Genomic DNA, 13016 nt, shown 5'->3' with positions numbered 1-13016 from the left:
CTACAATAGACTGTGTTTAGCGGCATCCTAACTACAATAGACTGTGTTTAGAGGCATCCTAACTACAATAGACTGTGTTTAGAGGCATCCTAACTACAATAGACTGTGTTTAGAGACATCCTAACTACAATAGACTGTGTTTAGAGGCATCCTAACTACAATAGACTGTGTTTAGAGGCATCCTAACTACAATAGACTGTGTTTAGAGGCATCCTAACTACAATAGACTGTGTTTAGAGGCATCCTAACTACAATAGACTGTGTTTAGAGACATCCTAACTACAATAGACTGTGTTTAGAGGCATCCTAACTACAATAGACTGTGTTTAGAGGCATCCTATCTACAATAGACTGTGTTTAGAGGCATCCCAACTACAATAGACTGTGTTTAGAGGCATCCTATCTACAATAGACTGTGTTTAACTGGAGTCATCCTAACTACAATAGACTGTGTTTAGCGGCATCCTAACTACAATAGACTGTGTTTAGAGACATCCTAACTACAATAGACTGTGTTTAGAGGCATCCTAACTACAATAGACTGTGTTTAGAGTCATCCCAACTACAATAGACTGTGTTTAGAGGCATCCTAACTACAATAGACTGTGTTTAGAGGCATCCTAACTACAATAGACTGTGTTTAGAGGCATCCTAACTACAATAGACTGTGTTTAGCGGCATCCTAACTACAATAGACTGTGTTTAGAGGCATCCTAACTACAATAGACTGTGTTTAGAGTCATCCTAACTACAATAGACTGTGTTTAACTGGAGGCATCCTAACTACAATAGACTGTGTTTAGAGGCATCCTAACTACAATAGACTGTGTTTAGAGTCATCCTAACTACAATAGACTGTGTTTAGAGGCATCCTAACCACAATAGACTGTGTTTAACAAGAGGCATCCTAACTACAATAGACTGTGTTTACCTAGAGGCATCCTAACTACAATAGACTGTGTTTAGAGGCATCCTAACTACAATAGACTGTGTTTAGAGGCATCCTAACTACAATAGACTGTGTTTAGAGGCATCCTAACTACAATAGACTGTGTTTAGAGGCATCCTGACCAATTAGAGGTAGAAAGTTTAGAAGAGAGGAATGTTTAGATTTGTCTCTACAAAAAAAGGTGTGTGTGTGTGTGTGTGTGTGTGTGTGTGTGTGTGTGTGTGTGTGTGTGTGTGTGTGTGTGTGTGTGTGTGTGTGTGTGTGTGTGTGTGTGTGTGTGTGTGTGTGTGTGTGTGTGTGTGTGTGTGTGTGTGTGAAACCGAACGTTGGATAAAAATAGTGCTTAGTTTCCATATAGATGAGAAGGAAATTGGTGTTCTGGTGAAGGTTTAGGTCCAGAGGTGCAGAGCGACACCTCACTGATGGAGTAAAATCACTGAGGTTTTAAACCTCAGCAGTATGACCCTGGCTCAGTCCCCTCTCTAATACTGAAACAGGTACAGGTTCTCACCCCAGGCTCAGTCCCCTCTCTAATACTGAAACAGGTACAGGTTCTCACCCCAGGCTCAGTCCCCTCTCTAATACTGAAACAGGTACAGGTTCTCACCCCAGGCTCAGTCCCCTCTCTAATACTGAAACAGGTACAGGTTCTCACCCCAGGCTCAGTCCCCTCTCTAATACTGAAACAGGTACAGGTTCTCACCCCAGGCTCAGTCCCCTCTCTAATACTGAAACAGGTACAGGTTCTCACCCCAGGCTCAGTCCCCTCTAATACTGAAACAGGTACAGGTTCTCACCCCAGGCTCAGTCCCCTCTAATACTGAAACAGGTACAGGTTCTCACCCCAGGCTCAGTCCCCTCTTTAATACTGAAACAGGTACAGGGTCTCACCCCAGGCTCAGTCCCCTCTCTAATACTGAAACAGGTACAGGTTCTCACCCCAGGCTCAGTCCCCTCTCTAATACTGAAACAGGTACAGGTTCTCACCCCAGGCTCAGTCCCCTCTAATACTGAAACAGGTACAGGTTCTCACCCCAGGCTCAGTCCCCTCTCTAATACTGAAACAGGTACAGGGTCTCACCCCAGGCTCAGTCCCCTCTCTAATACTGAAACAGGTACAGGTTCTCACCCCAGGCTCAGTCCCCTCTCTAATACTGAAACAGGTACAGGTTCTCACCCCAGGCTCAGTCCCTTGTCTTATACTGAAACAGGTCAGTAGTCTCTCTCCATATACAGTTCCTTCGGAAAGTAATCAGACCCCTTGACTTTTTCCACATTTTGTTGCGTAACATCCTTTTTCAAAAAATGATTAAATCGTTTTTTTTCCCTTCATCAATCTACACACAATACCCCATAATGTAAAAGCAAAAACTGTTTTTTGACATTTCTGAAAATGTACAAGAAAAAAACTTCTGAAATATCACATTTACATAAGTGTTCAGACCATTACTCAGTACTTTGTTGAAGAACCTTTGGCAGTAATTACAGCCTCGAGTCTTCTTGGGTATGATACAAGATTATCACACCTGGATTTGGGGAGTTTCTCCCATTCTGTTCTGCAGATCCTCTCAAGCTCTGTCAGGTTGGATGGGGAGCGTTGCTGCACAGCTATTTTCAGGTCTCTCCAGAGATGTTTGATCGGGTTCAAGTCCGGGCTCTGGCTGGGCAACACATTGTCTTGGCTGTGTGCTTAGGGTTGCTGTCCTGTTGGAAGGTGAACCTTCACCCCAGTCTGAAGTCCTGAGAGCTCTGGAGCAAGTTCCCATCAAGGATCTCTCTGTAGTTTGCTCCGTTCATCTTTCCCTCGATCCTGACTATTCTCCCAGTCCCTGCCACTGAAAAACATCCCCACAGCATAATGCTGCCACCACCATGCTTCACCGTAGGGATGGTGCCAGGTTTCCTCCAGAGGTGACGCTAGGCATTCAAGCCAAAGAGTTCAATCTTGGTTTCATCAGACCAGACAATCTTGTTTCTCATGGTCTGAGAGTATTTAGGTGCCTTTAGGCAAACTCCAAGCGGGCTGTCATGTGCCTTTTACTGAGGAGTGGCTTCCGTCTGGCTGCTCTACCATAAAGACCTAATTGGTGGAGTGCTGCAGAAATGGTTATCCTTCTGGAAGGTTCTCCCATCTCAACAGATGAACTCTAGAGCTCTGTCTGACCAAGGCCCTTCTCCCCTTCTCCCCCTGATTGCTCAGTTTGGCCGGGCAGCGAGCTCCAGGAAGAGTCTTGGTGGTTCTAAACATCTTCCATTTAAGAATGATGGAGGCCACTGTGTTCTTGGGGACCTTCAACGCTACAGACATATTTTTTGTACCTTTACCCAGATCAATCCTGTCTCGGAGCTCTACGGATAATTCCTTCAACCTCATGGCATGGTTTTTGGTCTGACATGCACTGTCAACTGCGGTGTGTGCATTTCCAAATCATGTCCAATCAATTGATTTTACGACAGGTGGACTCCAATCAAGTTGTAGAAACATCTCAAGGATGATCAATGGAAACAGGATGCACCTGAGCTCAATTTTGAGTCTCATAGTCTCAAGTGTCTGAATACTTATGTAAACAAGGTATTTCTGTTTATTTGTATTTTTTATATTTGCAAAAAAAATCCCCAAATCTGATTTTGGTTTGTCATTATGGGGTATTGTGTGTAGATTTTTGAGGAAATTGTTTCATTTAATCAATTTTGGAATAAGGCTGTAATGTAACAAAATGTGTAAAAAGTAAAGCGGTCTGAATACTTAATAACCTCTTGGGGCTATGTGGGACGCTAGCGTGCCACCCGTGGTGCACCCTATCAACAGCAGGTGCATTTCAAGAGCAGCAAATTTGAAACCAAATAAATGTCAAAATTCAAATTTTTCAAACATACAACTATCTTACACCCTTTGAAAGATAAACATCTCCTTAATCTAACCACGTTGTCCGATTTCAAAAAGGTTTTACGGCGAAAGCATAAAGTTAGATTATGTTAGGAGAGTACATTGACAATAACTGTGTGTAATGTTTTGTCAATTCAAAGACAGGCGTCACCAAAACCATAAAACCAGCTAAAATGATGCACTAACCTTTGACAATCTCCATCAGATGACACTCCTAGGACATTATGTTAGACAATGCATGCATTTTTAGTTCTATTAAGTTCATATTTATATCCAAAAACAGCGTTTTACTATGGCGTTGATGTTCAGGAAATCGTTTCCCTTCAATAACCGGCAGTCAAGTCAGCACCACAAATTAAATAATTAAAATTAGAAAACATTGGTAAAATATTATATTGTCATTTAAAGAATTATAGATTTACATCTCTTGAACGCAATCGACTTGCCAGATTTAAAAATAACCTTACTGGGAAATCACACTTTGCAATAATCTGAGCACTGCGCCCAGAAAAATACGCTTTGCGATACAGACAAACGGCCATGTTGGAGAGATCTAAAATCGAAAATACTATGTAAATAATCCATTACCTTTGATTCTCTTCATCAGATGTCACTTCCAGGAATCCCAGGTCCATAACGGATGTAGTTTTGTTCAAAAAAGCTCATCATTTATGTCCAAAAAGCTCCGTGTTGTTAGCACATGATCTAAGCCCGCCGGACTTCACTTCATGAACGAGGGGAAAAAATATATTTACGTTCGTTCAAACATGTCAAACGTTGTATAGCATAAATCATTAGTGCCTTTTTTAACCAGAACATGAATAATATTCAAGGTGGACGAATGCATTCTCTTTTAAAACGTATTGGAACGAGGGTACCCAACATGACCTCGCGCGCCAGAGTCTAATCGGCCATCACCGTTCCAAGGCTCTTGTTCGGTCAGATCTCATAGTAGAAGACTCAAAACACTTTGTAAAGGCTGGTGACATCTAGTGGAAGCAATAGGAAGTGCCAAAACATTAATCAGCCCCTGTGTGTTTCAATGGCATAGGCTTAAAGGTAATTCAACACATCAGGTATCCACTTCCTGTCAGAAAATGTCTCAGGGTTTTGCCTGCCAAATGAGTTCTGTTATCCTGTTAGGGCTAGGGGGCAGTATTTGCACGGCTGGATAAAAAAATGTACCCGATTTAATCTGGTTACTAATCCTACCCAGTAACTAGAATATGCATATACTTATTATATATGGATAGAAAACACCCTAAAGTTTCTAAAACTGTTTGAATGGTGTCTGTGAGTATAACAGAACTCATTTGGCAGGCAAAACCCTGAGACATTTTCTGACAGGAAGTGGATACCTGATGTGTTGTATTACCTTTAAACCTATGCCATTGAAAAACACAGGGGCATCATTTTAGCTGGTTTTATGGTTTTGGTGACCCTGTCTTTGAATTGACAAAACATTACACACAACTCTTGTAAATGTACTGTCCTAACATACTCTAAATTTATGCTTTCGCCGTAAAACCTTTTTGAAATCGTAAAACATGGTTAGATTAAGGAGATGTTTATCTTTCAAAGGGTGTAAAATAGTTGTATGTTTGAAAAATTTGAATTTTGACATTTATTTGGATTCAAATTTGCCGCTCTTGAAATGCACCTGCTGTTGATGGAGTGCACCACGGGTGGGACGCTTGCGTCCCACCTAGCCCATAGAGGTTAAACTCACAGACACCATTCAAACAGTTTTAGAAACTTTAGGGTGTTTTCTATCCATATATAATAAGTATATGCATATTCTAGTTACTGGGTAGGATTAGTAACCAGATTAAATCGGGTACGTTTTTTTATCCAGCCGTGAAAATACTGCCCCCTAGCCCCAACAGGATAAAACCTCTTCAGCGTCTCATCCCGTCAGCGGGATCAAAATACAGCGAAAAATCATATCGCCATTAGCATAACAAAATTTAATAATTTTTTTTTTTTTTTCAAATTATATCGTTTTATAGATACACCTCTCCTGAATCGACCCACGTCGTCCGATTTCAAAAAGGTTTTACAGGAAAAGCAAATCATTAGATTATGTTAGAGGAGTCCATCGTAAAAAGCAGCAACATAGCCATTTTCCGACCAACCACATGCATCACAAATAACCAAAAAACAGCTAAATGCAGCACTAACCTTTTACAAACTTCATCAGATGACACACCTAGGACATCATGTTACACAATGCATGCATTCTTTTGTTCAATAAAGTTCATATTTATATATGAAAACAGCATTTACCATCGGCGTCTGACGTTGACTAACTATTTTCCCGTCAAAAGCATCCGATGAAACAGTGCTACAATTTACTGAATTACTATTCGAAAACATGTTTAAAATGTAATATTGTCATTCTAAGATTTATAGATGAATATCTCTTGAAAGCACCTGTCATACCAGATTTAAAAATAACTTTACTGGGTAATCACACTTAGCGATAAAAGGGGATGCGATACTCAGAAAATGAGCTAGTAAATACAGCTCGGCGCCATCTTGGAACAATCGCATATCACATCTAATGTTGTATAATATTGTCAATAATCCCTTACCTTTAGTTGTCTTCATCAGAAAGCACTTCCAGGAATCCCAGGTCCACAACAGATGTATTTTCGGTCGAAAAAGTCCATCCTTTATGTTCCATTAGCTTGCTTTTGTTAGCGCGTCCGAAGGGTGTATCCAACTACTCTGCAGTGTGCGCCACAGCAGTTTCGAAATAATCCTTTTTTTTCACATTTAGGTTCGTTCAAACATGTCAAACGTTCTATAACATAAATCTTCAGGGCCTGTTTCAACAAGAGAGCCAATAAGATTCGAGGGGGATGATTTCATTGTGTTTCAAAACGTTTCCAAAGGTGGGGGTAGACAGGGCCGCCGGCGTCATAATGGTGATGGCCCTCCCGCTGTGACCAATTTCCAACGCGTCTCATTCACTGAGTTTCGACAGTAGAAGGCTCAAAACACTTTGTAAAGACTGGCGACATCTTGTGGAAGCAATAGGAAGTGCTCAATAAACGATATCTCACGGTGTGAATAATAGGCGACGACGTGAAGTTGAGTCCACAATTCAGAATTCCACTTCCTGGTTCAATCGGTCTCGGGGTTTTGACTGCCATATGAGTTCTGTTATACTCACAGACACCATTCAAACAGTTTTAGAAACTTTAGGGTGTTTTCTATCCACAGGTATTAATTATATGCATATCCTAGCTTCTGAGTCTGATTAGTAGGCCGTTGAAAATGGGCACGATTTTTTTCCAAAATGCGCTGTGGCGTCAAGAGGTTAACGAAGGCACTTTATACTTAGAGGTGAACAGCATAGAACCCCAATGTGGGAGTCTCTCCACACACACACACACACACACACACACACACACACACACACACACACACACACACACACACACACACACACACACACACACACACACACACACACACACACACACACGCACACACACAGTTCCCTGTCTATAACCCAGTCCCCTGTCTCTACACCAGTACCCTGTCTACACCAGTCCCCTGTCTCTACACCAGTCCCCTGTCTCTACACCAGTCCTCTGTCTCTACACCAGTCCTCTGTCTCTACACCAGTCCCCTGTCTAAACCAGTCCCCTGTCTACACCAGTCCTCTGTCTACACCAGTCCCCTGTCTTCACCAGTCCCCTGTCTCTACACCAGTCCCCTGTCTCTACACCAGTCCCCTGTCTCTACACCAGTCCCCTGTCTCTACACCAGTCCCCTGTCTACACCAGTCCTCTGTCTCTACACCAGTCCCCTGTCTCTACACCAGTCCTCTGTCTCTACACCAGTCCCCTGTCTCTACACCAGTCCCCTGTCTCTACACCAGTCCTCTGTCTCTACACCAGTCCTCTGTCTCTACACCAGTCCGCCGTCTCTACACCGGTCCTCTGTCTACACCGGTCCCCTGTCTACACCAGTCCTCTGTCTCTACACCAGTCCCCTGTCTACACCAGTCCTCTGTCTCTACACCAGTCCCCTGTCTCTACACCAGTCCTGTCTCTACACCAGTCCTGTCTCTACACCAGTCCTCTGTCTATACACCAGTCCCCTGTCTACACCAGTCCTCTGTCTCTACACCAGTCCCCTGTCTCTACACCAGTCCCCTGTCTCTACACAAGTCCTCTGTCTATTCACCAGTCCTCTGTCTCTACACCAGTCCCCTGTCTATACACCAGTCCTCTGTCTCTACACCAGTCCCCTGTCTACACCAGTCCTCTGTCTATACACCAGTCCCCTGTCTACACCAGTCCTCTGTCTACACCAGTCCTCTGTCTCTACACCAGTCCTCTGTCTCTACACCAGTCCCCTGTCTCTACACCAGTCCTCTGTCTATACACCAGTCCCCTGTCTACACCAGTCCTCTGTCTACACCAGTCCTCTGTCTCTACACCAGTCCTCTGTCTCTACACCAGTCCCCTGTCTCTACACCAGTCCTCTGTCTATACACCAGTCCCCTGTCTACACCAGTCCTCTGTCTCTACACCAGTCCTCTGTCTCTACACCAGTCCTCTGTCTCTACACCAGTCCTCTGTCTCTACACCAGTCCTCTGTCTCTACACCAGTCCTCTGTCTCTACACCAGTCCTCTGTCTATACACCAGTCTCTGGGTTGCTTCATCAAAGCTGTGACTCCAAATGAGCAGAAGAAACTGATGAAAACAAAACTGTGTCTGAATACACATACTAGTGTACTACATACTTAAACTGCATACTATTGACTCATTGTCGCTTACTATTTAGCACGTACTGTTTAGTAAAAGGAATGCAGTATGCCACACACACACACACACACACACACACACACACACACACACACACACACACACACACACACACACACACACACACACACACACACACACACACACACAGTTCCCTGTCTCTACACCAGTCCCCTGTCTCTACACCAGTCCCCTGTCTCTACACCAGTCCTCTGTCTCTACACCAGTCCCCTGTCTCTACACCAGTCCTCTGTCTCTACACCAGTCCCCTGTCTCTACACCAGTCCCCCGTCTCTACACCAGTCCCCCGTCTCTACACCAGTCCTCTGTCTCTACACCAGTCCCCTGTCTCTACACCAGTCCTCTGTCTCTACACCAGTCCCCTGTCTCTACACCAGTCCTCTGTCTATACACCAGTCCCCTGTCTACACCAGTCCTCTGTCTCTACACCAGTCCCCTGTCTACACCAGTCCCCTGTCTCTACACCAGTCCTCTGTCTCTACACCAGTCCTCTGGGTTGCTTCATCAAAGCTGTGACTCCAAATGAGCAGAAGAAACTGATAAAAACTAAATCTGTGTCCGAATACACATACTAGCGTACTACATACTTAAACTGCATACTATTGACTCATTGTCGCTTACTATTTAGCACGTACTGTTTAGTAAAAGGAATGCAGTATGCCACACACACACACTTCCCTGTCTCTACACCAGTCCCCTGTCTCTACACCAGTCCCTTGTCTCTACACCAGTCCCCTGTCTCTACACCAGTCCCCTGTCTCTACACCAGTCCTCTGTCTCTACACCAGTCCCCTGTCTCTACACCAGTCCCCTGTCCCTACACCAGTCCTCTGTCCCTACACCAGTCCTCTGTCTCTACACCAGTCCTCTGTCTCTACACCAGTCCTCTGTCTCTACACCAGTCCTCTACACCAGTCCTCTGTCTCTACAACAGTCCTCTGTCTCTACACCAGTCCCCTGTCTCTACACCAGTCCTCTGTCTCTACACCAGTCCTCTGTCTATAAACCAGTCCTCTGTCTCTACACCAGTCCTCTGTCTATACACCAGTCCCCTGTCTACACCAGTCCTCTGTCTCTACACCAGTCCCCTGTCTACACCAGTCCCCTGTCTATACACCAGTCCTCTGTCTCTACACCAGTCCTCTGTCTCTACACCAGTCCTCTGTCTCTACACCAGTCCTCTGTCTCTACACCAGTCCTCTGTCTCTACACCAGTCCTCTGTCTCTACACCAGTCCTCTGTCTCTACACCAGTCCCCTGTCTCTACACCAGTCCCCTGTCTCTACACCAGTCCCCTGTCTCTACACCAGTCCCCTGTCTCTACACCAGTCCTCTGTCTCTACACCAGTCCTCTGTCTCTACACCAGTCCCCTGTCTCTACACCAGTCCTCTGTCTCTACACCAGTCCCCTGTCTAAACCAGTCCCCTGTCTACACCAGTCCTCTGTCTCTACACCAGTCCCCTGTCTACACCAGTCCTCTGTCTCTACACCAGTCCCCTGTCTCTACACCAGTCCTCTGTCTCTACACCAGTCCTCTGTCTCTACACCAGTCCTCTGTCTCTACACCAGTCCTCTGTCTCTACACCAGTCCTCTGTCTCTACACCAGTCCTCTGTCTCTACACCAGTCTCTGGGTTGCTTCATCAAAGCTGTGACTCCAAATGAGCAGAAGAAACTGATAAAAACAAAATCTGTGTCCGAATACACATACTAGCGTACTACATACTTAAACTGCATACTATTGACTCATTGTCGCTTACTATTTAGCACGTACTGTTTAGTAAAAGGAATGCAGTATGCCACGGCTGCAACTCAGCAGGGGCTCCTGCTTGGCTGAGTAGGTGGGGGGGGGGGGGGGGGGGGGGGGGGGGGACATGCATGGCATTAACCAGCCTGATGATAGCTCATTTCCAATTTGATTAATTACTTTACTAAACTCTGAATAGAATTTGAGTGGAGTTATAGGTTTACTCAGACTGGTTATAGGAAGACTATCACAATTGTCCTATACCGTAGTTGACCACATAGCTCATCTTTCATATTTAAAAAGGACTGAAGACAGAAACAGATAATCTGGTTCCATTTCAACATATTTATTAGAGAACCCAAAGTGCTGTAACATATACAGTATATTAAATCAAATAGCCTAGTGCACACACACACACACACACACACACACACACACACACACACACACACACACACACACACGCACACACACACACACACACACACACACACACACACACACACACACACACACACACCAACATTTTTCAAATGTTCAAATCAAAAGGCTGTTGCACAGACAAACGTGGACAGGCGGGTGCTTTGCAAATTTCAGAACAGCTGAAGAGCAACATAATAAACTAAAGCACTGATCGTTGAGAACGAGATAAGAATGACTGCTAAGGCTTGATCTATAAATTAAATAGGTAGTCTAGCCTAAAACAATTAGCTCATATCAAAAGGCCTGATTAACATGGCATCAATAATGCAGCCACATCCTGACTCCCAGGTGCCGACACATTCAGAAATCTAAAGATGGTTTCGTATTTAGTTTAAAAGCTCTGATGAAGGCCCGAAGAGAACAAGAAACACTTTTCAATAAGAAAACAGAAATCCACTTTGGGTAAAACATTTTTTTTTTTTAAATACTTTTCAATGATGTAGCCTACGATGCAATACTAGTGATGATTTCAAGGTGTAAGCAACTACTTATCCTATATTTGAACACCACTGCAGAAGCTTCGGCCATCTTCACAATTAAATAGTCTAGTTTTGTTGTTTGGCTACTTGAAGAGAACTAGGGCCTTCCAGCCCACCTCTTCCAATGCATTGTGGAAAAGTGTGCATCAATTTTTACTATTGTCAGAAATACACATAGAAATAGAAAATATAGAATATAAACCAAAAACACCGAACCACACAAAACAAACACCCCCTGCCACGCCCTGACCAAACTACAATGACAAATAACCCCTTTTACTGGTCAGGACGTGACAGTACCCCCCCCCCCCCAAAAAAAAGGGGCAGACCCCGAATGCACCTCAAAAACAAAAAAAAACACAAAAACAACCCCAAACCTAAAGGGAGGGAAGGGAGGGTGGCCACCGTCAACAACGGTCCCTGTGCTACACCCCCCCTCCCAATCCTCCCACTACGGAGGTGGCTCTGGCTCTGGGCGTAGCTCCCGTTCAGAAGACTCTAGGCTGGGGAGCGTCGCTGGAGACTCCGGGCTGAGGAGCGTCGCTGGAGACTCCGGGCTGAGGAGCGTCGCTGGAGGCTCAGGGCTGAGGAGCGTCGCTGGAGGCTCAGGGCTGAGGAGCGTCGCTGGAGGCTCAGGGCTGAGGAGCGTCGCTGGAGGCTCAGGGCTGAGGAGCGTCGCTGGAGGCTCAGGGCTGAGGAGCGTCGCTGGAGGCTGCACACTGGAGAGCATCGCTGGAGGCTGCAGACTGGAGGCACTGGCTGTACCGGGTTATGGAGGCGCACTGGAGGGTGAGTGCACAGAGCAGCAACAGGACGTACTGGACTGGGCAGGCGCACTGGAAGCCTGATGCGTGCGGCTGGCTTAGGAGGCGCCAGACTAGTAACACGCACCTCAGGGCTAGTGCGAGGAGCAGGAACAGGGTAAACTGGACCGAGGAGATGCACTGGTGGCCAGATGCGCTGCGCCGGCGCACTTCTCTCTGGCTGCCGGCCAACTCTCGCCTGGCAACGCTGCGGAGCCCTTGTTGACCGCACCGGACTGTGCACGCGTATGGGCGACACAGTGCGTATCTCTGCATAACAAGGTGCTTGCTTGATCCGTCGCTCCCCATAATAAGCACGGGGAGTTGGCTCAAATGTTTTGGGGGGGATGCCTCTCAGCCTCATCTAGCTCTGTTGATTCTGTTTCCTCTCCCAGAAACGTCATTCTGCCTCCCACGTCCATCCTTCTCTTCGGTGCTCCAATCCCCGCTGCTTGGTCCTTGTTTGGTGCTCCAATCCCCGCTGCTTGGTCCTTGTTTGGTGGGTGGTTCTGTCATAAATACACATAGAAATAGAAAATATAGAACATAAAACAAAAACACCGAACCACACAAAACAAACACCACCTGCCACGCCCTGACGAAACTACAATGACAAATAACCCCTTTTACTGGTCAGGACGTGACAACTATACAGACGAAGAGCCGAAATTAGTATAACATCCTAGCATTTAGCATTTAAACCCAACAGGCTACAGAGATCTGTTAGCCTGTTGATTCTGTAATCACATCAGTAGTAACAGAACTGTAGGGTCTACAGAGATCAGTTAGCCTGTTGATTCTGTAATCACATCAGTAGTAACAGAACTGTAGGGTCTACAGAGATCTGTTAGCCTGTTGATT

The sequence above is a fragment of the Salmo salar genome, chromosome 11, assembly GCF_965601325.2.
Source record: "Salmo salar chromosome 11, fSalSal1, whole genome shotgun sequence".
NCBI classification, from domain to species: Eukaryota; Metazoa; Chordata; class Actinopteri; order Salmoniformes; family Salmonidae; genus Salmo; species Salmo salar.
The sequence above is the reverse complement of the archived record's forward strand: the minus strand, read 5'-3'. Positions refer to the sequence as shown.